At 31.6% G+C, this 12,209-nt stretch overlaps 1 long non-coding RNA gene and 1 further gene across 1 annotated transcript; one reads left to right on the top strand and one right to left on the bottom strand.

Annotated features, from left to right (window-relative positions):
* The first annotated feature begins 7,912 nt into the window (after nucleotides 1-7,912).
* Nucleotides 7,913-10,654, top strand: LOC117173312. The gene is made up of 3 exons (XR_004467156.1): nucleotides 7,913-8,030; nucleotides 8,513-8,717; nucleotides 10,433-10,654. It is a non-coding gene; the product is annotated as an uncharacterized LOC117173312 (long non-coding RNA).
* Nucleotides 10,655-11,739: 1,085 nt separating this feature from the next.
* Nucleotides 11,740-11,904, bottom strand: LOC117174034.
* Between the last annotated feature and the right edge of the window lie 305 nt (nucleotides 11,905-12,209).

Below are 12,209 nucleotides of genomic sequence, written 5' to 3' on the forward strand. Positions count from 1 at the left end.
AGAGCTCCAAGGAGATTATGTTGAAAAATAAAAAAAAAATTACCCAAAAAAAATTGTTTTTATACTTCATTCTAAGGACTTATTGAACTACCCTCGTAATTATTAGTTTGTAAAGTATTTAAGTTAGTAAATATTGTTATTCAATAATAATATTTAATTAATTATTTAAACACATTAAAGTAGCTAGTTCTTTCATTCACATTAAAACTTAAATTGCACGATTTTCAAGAAGCATTACCGAATAAAAAATTGCACAAAACATTCACCTTCAATTCCTTATTGTTTCCATTTTTTAATATATGGACTTTCTTCAAGTGTTCTTGAGAAGGTGCATCGAAAGTTTCTAGGTTTCGGTTAAAATACTTGGCTGGCTTTCCACATTTTGTTCTACTCGTTCTATTGTTCAAATTCTTGGTCACCAAACCTCTCCAGTCTTATATTCCTCTGGATCAAAGAATTTGTGGAGCACTCTCGATTTTCGAGCATATATCGCACACAGGAAGTTCATCGTCCATCGGTTTATTAATTGTTTCAGTAAACACTGACTCGCAGATTTGGCAATTTTTTGTTTTTGTATTCACTGGTTTTTCTATTTATTAGTTCGCAAGTTTCCACTGATTTCCGACAAGAATGTTCGTCTGAAGTCTTCGCAATGGCATCTGAAAATACATGAGAATTAGAAGTGCATTTAAGTAGGACAAATGCTTACAATATTTTAATTTTCAAAAATTTCGTTGCGCACCTTCTATTTTATCCTCACCAAAATTGATCGCGCTGCTTTCACTAAAGTCTGCTTCATCTGAAGTATCAATTCTTCTGCTCTCAATCTGCATCGTTTTTGCTTAGATTAAATTTGACCGACCAACTATGTACGATAGTAGGGCATGTACAAAATCATCCGATGTCATCTTAGATAAATTTCTAAACAAATCCTTCTTCACATCCTTTATTTGGCTTTCGCAAGCTGCACTGGATGCGGGGATTTTACCATAAGTAAATCTTTCTCTCCAGATGCAGGACAATAAAGGAAAATACTTTATGTCCCGCTTGAGGCGAATGATAAGTCCTGGCAAGTCAAACGCGTTGTTATGCGTTCCTGCTACTTTTTGTCTTACTTCCTCCATTTCTGCGTGTATGTTTTCAAACCATTCCGTCCATACGTTCTGAGAAACATTGGTCACATTCTCTGTCTCTTTCTCGAAAATAGATTCATGGCTTGGTCTACTGGATTGCCACTTTCGCTCCTCTGAATTTCTATTTTCCTCCAAGTTGCTAGGATTCATCAGGCTTTTCAAAAACTGTCTGTGTTTATCACATTGAGTATCTTCAGAGCTCTCAATAAGAGGACCGTCTGTTTCCGAAGATGCTACGAGTAAGGTGTTTCTTAATACCTTTTTTGCCTTCTACGTGTCCGGGCATAGGATCAGTTGACTAAATGAAGCTTTATAAAAATATCCTGACTTTTTTAGAGTTGGTCTCTTTTCCTAAAAAATCTACGTACAATTTTATGAAATTGGCAACGTCCATTCATACGTAGCAGTGAGGAAGGTCATCTTGGTCACCAGCATTCACATATTCTTCAATGGTGCAGTATTGCGTCAATGCTTTTATGCTGACAATAATAATAGCCTTCGCTCCATCGCAAGTAAACTCTTTTGGGTGAGGAGCACCTAAACGAACCCATTCGTTCAGGAAACTTAAAATAGCTGAAGAATGGTAAACGGAGCTGATCATCTGTGCAACAATAATTTGATCAGATTCATTGTTGGCTACAATTAAATACAAATAAATTGGACCAGATCTAATTCCATCTCCTTATTCAATTTCGGAAATCATATCGCCGGAAGCATCCATGCTGACACTCGATATCTCACGTAGAGAATTATAAAAATATAAGCGCGTTTGGTGAGCTGTCCAGAAGTGCACCGAGAAAGGGTTGTATCCAATATTATAGATTGAGCTGTTCCATGTCAAATATAAAAATTAGAATGAGTGCTAACAAAATATATACATACTGTTTTAACAAAATAGTTGCACTTTCAATCATGGTCAGTACCTGAAACGAATCTTCTACAAAGCAGTTGCATTTTCTATGACATACTTACATTTTCTACCAAATTTTTGAATATCAAAGGCTAAATACATGAATTTTCTTTACAAAACTGTTTAATTTACAAACAGAATACATGAAATCTCAACAACAACAAATATTTTTAATCAAATAGTCATATTTTTAGTTAAAAAAGTAGTTTGAACTGAAACAAAAAACTGGGAAGAAATGTCCATTTCTAACAAAATGGATGCGACTTAAAGCAATGTAATGCATTTTTAAAAAAGGGGTAAAATTGTTTAAATTTTAAATTTAGAAAAGCCAATTTTTTACAGAACAGTTGAATTTTCTACTAACGAGTTGTCTTCAAATCGTTGAATTTTTAAGCCTGAATGACGACTTTTCTGCAGAAAAGTTGAAATTTGAACTAAAACTATAAATCTATAATTGAAAAATAAAAATTACAAAAAAAATGTAAATTACAAAACAAGTTTTTTTCAATCATTGGAGAGTCCTCCTCCCATCCCTTTCACATACATTCTGGGTCCCAGAGATGAAATTTTTTCAAAGGATCAAAAAGCCCCCTGATAATTAATATCTTAGGTAGGTTTTCGAAATCTGGGTCAAATTTTGTTTTGTTTTTTTTTTGTTAAAAATTTCATTATTCATTGAAGTTTTAACATGGCTGATCAAAACTTAAACTTTTTTTAGGTCTTGCACTTTTTTCGTACGACAAACCATTTGCAATGTACAGCGTTATAAACAAATGATTTTTGAGGAAAACTGCAATATTTGCACAGTGTTACCTCAGAATCTATTTTACTCAGAAAAATTTAAAACTTTTACACTCTATATCGAAGATAGATTCTTTGAAAGGACAAAGAAATCTTCCGATCGAAAAAAAGGTCTGTCCATAAATTGTTGTTAAAAAGTTGCTATTTTTAGGAGGAAATCGTTTAGACTCTTTATTTATTAAGAAAAAATAATCCAGACCAACCAGTGTCATAATCTTGCTTAAAATTGTTACAAAACCTTTATCTACCATTAATAGAATAATTTATTGTTTATAATCTAAATTACCGAATAGTTTATAACAATTTATATAAATAATTACACTTGATAAAAATAATTAATGAAACTTTTATTTTTATTAATCTATCAGAGAAAATAAAAACTTTTCGCTCTTGTTATATTTTCTCGTGATGAACCATTTATTTATTCACGGCCTTACAAACAATGCATTGTTTATAATTGTACGCTCCCGTACATGCCACAATTTTCAAATTATTAGCGATTGCCTTTTTAGTATCGTTAATTTTAACGTAAACAACATGATGATCTTGCGTGGCATTTTCGATACCTGATCCTCATTGTTTATAACTATTCTTATTAACAAAAACGCCCCATTAAGAAAATCAATTACATTTTTTACATTTTCATCCTAATGAGAAGGTATTGATTTTATGTAAAATTTCACTTTGTCGGTATTCATCAAATCTCCACGTTTTGAGACCCACTGAGTCAGAAAAACGATTTTTACGAAGGTGTTTGTCTGTCTGTAGTATGTAGTCTTTATTCTGTAGGCACGATAACTTTCGAAAAATTTATCAGATTGGATTCTGCTTTGGCACACTTTTTTAAGACCTAAAAAAGAAAGAAAAAGTTCGTAAACCAGCTATTTTGGATCAAAATTCAAAAAGTGAGCATGTTTTCAAAATGTTTGAAACCACATTTTTTCAAGTTCTTAAAATTCTATAAACGGTTATTCATAGTACTCAGAAACTCAAACAATTTATCCTAATGACTTTTTTCTATGAAAAAAAAAAATATCCGAGTTAGAACATTTTCAAAATCCAAAAAAACAAACTAAAATGAATATTTGAAGCCAAACAACGCATGATATGAAAAAAAGTCTGCAAAAGAAAAACGTTTATTTCGGAAAGCCCTACAAGATGATTACAAAAACTTTTTTAATTTGGTCGAAAATTTAAATATTCAAAATTAGATCGCACTAAAAATGTTTAAAACAACATTTTTTCAAGATTTAAAAATTCTATGTACGATTATTCATAGTACTTAGAAATTCAAAAAATTTATCTCTACGACTTTTTTCTGTAAAAAGAAAATTATCAGAGGTAGAGCATTTTCAAAATCCAAAGAAACAAAATAAAATAAACATTTTAAGTCAAACAACGCATGATATAAAAATAGTTGATTCATAAAAGACCTAGAAGATGATCATAACAACTTTTTTAATTTGATCGAAAACTTTAACATTTATACTTTGATCCTATCAACAAATTTTGAAATCACATTTATCCACATTTAAAAATTCCATATACGATTATTCATAGTACTCAGAAACTCAAACAATTTATCCCTGTCACTTTTTTCTGCAAAAAGAAAATGATCAAAGTTAGAACATTTTCAAAATACAAAAAAAACTGAAATGAGCATTTTAAGCCAAAAAACGCATGATATAAAAAAAGACCGTAAAATAAAAACGTGGCTTTTTGAAAGCCCTACAAGATTATGATAACATTTTTAATTTGGTTGAAAACTTGAAAATTCCAAATTTGATAGTGCTAAAAATAATGAAAAATCCCAAAGTCCATTTTTTGGACAAACTATGCAAGATACGAAAAAAATGAATTAGCTAAAATTGCGAGCACCCGAAAGACCTACAAATTTATAATGAATCACTTTACGATAGGAGGCGCAGATTTTATTTTTAGTCGTTAAAAACATTAAAAATAAACAAATCAAAATGTTTTGGACTAGTGACATAAACTACGAAAAAAATGAGACAAGACTTATTGATCCAAAAAAGAGCTATAATTTTTTATAGGACACGTAGTTTTTGCTATAGACGTAAAAAATAACATTCAAAATAAAAAAATTAAATTTTTTGAAAAAGAACAGAAAAGACGAAAGAGGACATAGGATCCTATATAGGATCCTATATATGTTCACGTATTAGACCCTATACAGATCAGCAGTAGTTTTTATTTAATCGTAAAAGACAAGATTACAACTAAAAAAATTATAAAAACAAGGAAAGAAGAATTAGTATGGTTTAATTTGTATGCATATTATGAATTGTAATGATAAACATTTATTGAAATGATACATGTTTCAGCGCAGCTTAGAATACAATTTAAAGCAAAATATAAAAATAATCATGATGAATACAATATTCTATTTATTTTATAATTTTTGAATAAGCAATCCCAGGCAGAGTTACATAAAAATGTATCATATTTGATATAAAAGTGTTTTGTATAATGTAGAAAAGTTGACATTTTGGACAAAATCGAGTGCGAAGCACGAGATACGTGATGAGAATGTGTTCGTTAAAGCCGAAAGAGCTTTAACAAAAAAGATTTCAAAATCACAAAATTACAGTTGTCAGTCCGTTGACCTTTGATTTTAAAAGGTGTGCCACAAATGCTGGAGAAATGCAAAGACCGATCTCGGAGTGCGATTGCCATCAGTCACGTGCCGCAGGTGCGCTCAAACTCTCGAGCTAAGCTCTTTTAACGAAAGAGAATTCACAATCACAAAATTACATTGGTGAATGTTTTGAGTCTCTAATTGTAAAAGGTTTACATAAGAATGTACGAAAATATAAAGACGCAAAAAAACACAGATTCCGAATATGAGATATTTTGAATTTGCTCATTGCAAAACTATAACATTCTTATGCATGGCATTTTCTGCCTCATTAGGACAAAGGGGGTCCCCCGCTGGCAAAGCCCGGCATAGCAATCTCGCTCAGTCAGGGACGTGAGGAGAAGTCGAGTGGAGAGGGTAAGACGAGCAGGTACACCGCGATGAAATGGATACTGCCCCTATTTCTAAGGGTTTTATGACATCATTTTGCAGCTAGGATCTGTTAGAACGACAGTTTATTTATTCTTCCATTAACCTGAATTTAAGTGTTCTTTTGTACTGGCGTGGGTCAAAATAACCTGCCTTCTTTAGTTTCCAAAAACTTAGCAAATTGTAATTATTTTTCCTTCAAAATTTTAATTGGACGGAAATTTCTGCATGAATTAGATCCTGCGTTATTGTTCATCTAAAAAACAATGAATTTTTCGAAGCACTGAAGTTTGAAAAACTGTATAAGGTCCATTATGTATTAAATATAATAAACACGTTCCTAATAGCGTTTTAATAGTTCAGATATTAATTTTAATATAGATAGATATTACAAATTTATAACTATTTCTAACAATTTATACACTAAAAAGGATTTACCTAGCGGTGTATTCATTCTAACTTATCGTTCGACCAAAGAAAACCAGTAGTTTTTTCCAAAAAATTAAAAAGCACGAAATTTTTTAATGTGGTGCAAAATGAGCACAAAATGAGCACTAAATTATGCAATATTAAAAAATGAGAATTTCGCATTATTTCATGTCTGGCCATGCTAGCTTAAAGTTCGGTCAAAGGAAACCAGTAGCTTTTTCCTAAAAATTAAAAAGCACGAAATTTTTAAATGTGGTCCAAAATTATCACAAAATTTGCACTAAATTATGCAATATTAAAAAATGAGAATTTCACATTATTTCATGTGTGGCCGTGCTAGCTTAACGTTCGGCCAAAGGAAACCAGTCTTTTTTCCAAAAAATTAGAAAGCACAAAATTTTTGAATGTGGTACACAATTAGCACAAAATTAGCACTAAATTATGCAATATTAAAAAATGAAAATTTGCTATTATTTCATGTGTGGCCGTGCTAGCTTAACGTTCGGCAAAAGGAAATCAGTAGTTTTTTCCAAAAAATTAAAAAGCACAAAATTTTTAAATGTGGTACAAAATTAGTACTAAAGTATGCAATATTAAAAAATGAGAAATTCGCCTTATTTCATGTCTGGCCATGCTAGCTTAAAGTTCGGTCAAAGGAAACCAGTAGTTTTTTTCCAAAAAATTAAAAAGCACGAAATTTTTTAATGTGGTCCAAAATTAGCACAAAATTAACACAAAATTAGCACTAAATTAGCACTAAATTATGCAATATTAAAAATGAGAATTTCTCATTATTTCATGTGTGGTCGTGTTCATTAGATTCCTAATATTTTACTGACTTTTTTTAAATCTCCTTGCGATTAATCGTTATCGAGATATCTTCAGAGAAGGCATTAAATTTGCGTAAAATTTGACCCCCCGCCAACATAGTTTTTTTCAAGTTTCTATGTTTTGAGGCCCTCTGAATCCGAAAAGTAGGTTTTTATGAATGCGTGTGCCTGTATGTCTGTCTGTGAGTATGTGTATCTGCCTATAAGCAGGATAACTGTTAAAAAAATGTATTGGATTGAAAACTCAAAAATTCCATTTTTCGGTTAAACTATGCAAGATGCGACAAAAGATGAGTAGATACAAATTGTGCACCCAAGAAAGGTCTACAAATCTGTTATTATTTACTTTTTTATAGGATGCGTGGTTGTTGCTTTATTTTTTATTTTTTTATTTTTTTATTATAAAAACAACATGCATTTCTGTCAACTTCATAGCGTTACCTTTGCGTTCACTTCATGCGTAAACAGTGGTTACAAATGAAGTCGCGTACTAACCAGAGAGGCACCAAGTCGTGAGTATTCTCGAGTTTGCGCAGACCAATTTTTGTTCACAAATTCCAATTATTTACAGATTTCAACTGCCAATTATAGAACACCTTCAGATATATGTCTTCTTGAAGTTGTTTTGCCATTGGCTGTTTCTTTCTGTTTTGCATTTTGGGCCTGTATTTAATTATACTCTCACAATACCATGTAATTTATGGCTATCAAGCACTAATTGCTGCAGTCACGTCGCGTCGGTCTCCTACTCTTTTCTTTCTGCTTTAGAACGTGAGTCGTGCAAGGTCGTCGTCAGTATTGTAAAAAGGAGACTTCAGAAATCCAAAAACTACGATGGCATTATTTGAATTTACCTCTGATGAAGAAATCCAAGCCTTTAATAATGAAGATAAGGGAACGTAAGTATTCTTTTTATATTATAATCTATTATATTTTTATCGACTGGTCTCACTTAAAAATCTGTATACGCACGTGTTCGATCACTTTTGAATTTTTCTAATATTTATCGTATTTTTCGGATTTTTGAAGTAGTTTCCTATTCACCGCACTAAACTTCTCAATATTAGTTTTATCCCATTTTTTCCTAGGGATCTCAAGGGTTACGGCGATATAGTCGACGGTATGAGGACATTGAAAACTGCACAAGGACATGTGTTCAAGTTTGTTTTGAACAATGCGTCCAACTCTCGAATGCGTGTACTAATTTGAGAGACATTTTTAGCTACCAAATATGAGTCACTTATAAGACTGAATGCTGTAAAACCTTTTTTTATTATTTCACAAATTTGTAGAGAATCGAACATTTAAACAGGTTGGAAATTTTATGATATTATAGAAAATTATTTGTGCATTTTTCATGTGCTTTCTTTTCATGTTTCAGATTGTGGAAATAACTGCAGGCTTTATCAAACTACCCAATTCAGCCTTCAGAAACCTGAATGAGAGGATCGCTTTACTGGAATACCATGTGCAACCACACAGCACAATAAACTATCACAGCGAATATAAAAGTACGATAGCTAATCCAGGTATAAAATTCAAAAGTATCCCCTTCGACGAGGTCATGATTGTGGATGGACACATTGGTTAGTATATTCTTAGTAGATTATATATTTAACAATAAGCTAAAAAACATATATATGCTCTGCCAGGAAAAAAACCCAGGCGGAAATATTATATATAGTTTATATACTAGTGTGAAGTATTATACGTAATATCCATTTGTTTTATACATTTTTTTATAAAGCGAATGTATATTAAAGATAATACTTCACACTGTATATAAAGTATAAATAGTTTTTCCGCCTATAAATTAAATTAAACAAAAAAAAATTTTTTTTGGGTTCAGAAATTCTTGGATACATGAAGAGCAATGGGTTTGTAGACGTGAAGTCATTACTTTCTGAGTGAAAATAAATTCAAACATGGCTAAAGCTACTTAGTTTTTGACTACATGCTTTTATCTCAATATCACTTGAACAGAGAGGTGAACGAAATTTAAATAGATTTATTTCTATTTTATGTAATAATTTCTAAAATTTTCAAGCTGTATTGTTAAAAACTGATTATAATGCGGTTGCGTTTCTCAGGAGGTATTGGCGTCGTTAAATAAATTATAGATTCCAAGAAAAACATATGTTTTGCAGTGTTTTTCAGTAAAAAAAACAATGAAATTGCAAAAAAACATAACTTTTATCAAAAATCTGCGTGTAGTTCAAAAGTTGTATGCAGTTTAAACTACGGGAAATCTCTAGATATTATCGGATTTTAAAGAATAAGGACTCATTTTCTTCATTATGCAATTATCAAAAATGTTCACAGCCAAAAAATGGTACAAGTTAATCTGTATGAAAGCTATAGACATTTTTTCACGTACTTTTGTAAATAAATAACAGTAAATCACAAAAATTAACTTTTACAATTTTTCAGTGAGGAAGTTTTAGATAACTAAGTAGTAAACAAAATGAGCCCTGATTCATTAAGATCACATAATACAAGTGAATTTTTCATGTCTTAAACTGTGTATAATTTCGACCTGTATAGATTATTATTGCTAAAAATTTTGATTTTTTGTGACTTCAATTTTTTCCTCATGAAATATACCTTTTTCCAGCTTATCTTCATATAGTATTGTCTGTTTCCATCAAAGGATTCGTTTCCGAAAAAAGATACGTTTAACAAAGAAAAAAATCAAAATCGTAAAAAACTGAACTTTTACCAAAAAAATTTGCAGGTCAATGCTTTGCGCAGTTTAAAATACGAGAAGTGCCTAGATATTATCGGATTTTAATGAATAAAAACCCATTTTTTTCATTATACAATTATCGAAAATTTTCACACCAAAAAATGGTAAACGTTAATCTGTATAAAAGCTACAGACGTTTTTCCATTGTATGTTTGTTAAACAAATAACAGGAACTCACACAAATTAACTTTTCTAATTTTTCCAGTGAGGAAAGTTTCGATAACTGAGTAGCGAACAAAATGAGCACTGATTCATTAAGATCACATAATATTAGGGGATTTTTAATGTCTTAAACTGTGTATAATTTTGATCTGCAAATATTATTATTGCTAAAAATGGATATTTTTATGACTTTAATTTTTTTCCCCTTCAAATATACCTTTTTCAGCTTATGTTTTTATTTAGAATGATAAACCTATATGAGTTAATCAATAATTATGTTTCATATAGTTCCTTCAAGGAAGTGCATACCCCATTGCGCTTATTCAATCTAAATAATAATAAATATGTTTTATCAAGTTCGAAATTTCAATAATTTTTCTTTTCCTTTTTTAGCTATAGCTGGTGGCGGGTTGAGGGTCGCAGATAGGAATACAATTGATATTGTGGAAGATAGCATTCTGACTCAGGACTCTCTATTTATAAACTTGAAATATTTATAATTGATTGCTTATGGAAAAAATGAAGTTTATATTTGATCATTAATAGATAATTATATGTTAGGAACATTGTGATTAATTGTAAACAATCAAGACTTTCAGAATACAATATGTAAGGAACATTGTGATTCGCTGTAACCAATAGAGACTTTCGTAAGATATGGAAATTCGAAATTTTTATTTCAATAACCAGTTTGTTTCGTCGATCTCCAGGATTTTAATTTATCTGATGATTATGTATGAAAAATCGTATAATTATTTTGGAAAAGCATCAATTTTGTTGAATATTCAATAATTTCATTGACAATGAATTAATTTAGTTGAAAATTCTTAAAGTTTTTATTGAAAATTCTATGATTTTTTTCGTAAATTCAATTTCAGTTGGAAAATAATTACTTTTGTTCAAATATAATTAAATTTATTTTAAAAATCAATCATTTGTTTGAATCTTCGTTCGGTTGACATTTTATAAATTTCGTTGACATTTTTCGTTGCTTTTTAATTACTTCATTTAGAGTTATGGTTGCTATTCAATTACGATTTACTAATGCCTCAACAGTTTCGAGCCCATCGTTCAAAAAATTATTGGAGCATAATAAAACAACGATCATTAATAAACATTTAAAAAATTTAAATAAGTGAAATGAACGATTTACGAATAATGCGATATTAGCCGTGTTCAACTTGGGTATTATACTTCGAAATATATACTTCGCGTGTAGTTCCCCAGCAAACCTGGTTATAGAACAGATTTGTAACTGTTCTAGAACACAAAAGAATGTGTTGTAGAACAGGCTAGTAACAGGTTACGAAAACGCGAGTAACTATGTCATTCCCCATATGCTAGAACAATTCTGTAACAGTTATAGAACGCTGTGACATACAATCTGTAAGATTTCTATAAAAATTCTAGAACTCGGTTACCAGTGTTATGTAGCAATTCTGTAACAGATCTAGAACGCTGTGAAAACCGATCTGTAACATTTTTGGAACAATTCTAGAACTCAATTACAGATGTTGCATAAAAAATCTGTAACAGATCTAGAACGCTGTAGCAACCGATCTGTAATATTTCTAGAACAATTGTAGAACTTTGGTACGCTGCGTTGTAAAAAATGTAGGACAATTCTATAACAGTTATATAACAATTCTAAAACTGCTATGTATCTAATACGTTTTGATATCCCCATGGATATATTTTGATTCGAGACAGCGCATACGCAGTCCCGACTACCAAAAATTATACGTCCGAAATATCCACATTAGGGATATTCGCAAGGTTCAGCTCTCGACCGTAGTTCAATGGAAGAGCCTCGTCCTGGAGGAACCGCCTTGTTGATGACGGTAGTCTCTACGCCAGGTAAGCATGATCCAGCAAAGCATGGTCCCGCCAATTCGATGCTCAAATACGTTCGATTTGGAGTGACCCGACGCTCCCTACCATACTTGATGCATTGGCGCGAATGGAAGGGGAAACAACTTGCCAAAGCTGCCAGAACTCGATCCAAGATGCCAGAAAGGTCGGGCGGTCTAGGGTGCCGCCTCATCAGTTGTTTTTTTTACTTGCGCCTGGTTGCCTGGGTGAAAAAAAGGGGTGGGGATGAGGGGGGCGCCAACCATCGCCCCCTCTCGTGAGATCCAATGTATGAGAGTGAGCGGCTGGCGTGGCAAAG

This window comes from Belonocnema kinseyi, chromosome 5, assembly GCF_010883055.1.
Source record: "Belonocnema kinseyi isolate 2016_QV_RU_SX_M_011 chromosome 5, B_treatae_v1, whole genome shotgun sequence".
Taxonomy (NCBI): domain Eukaryota; kingdom Metazoa; phylum Arthropoda; class Insecta; order Hymenoptera; family Cynipidae; genus Belonocnema; species Belonocnema kinseyi.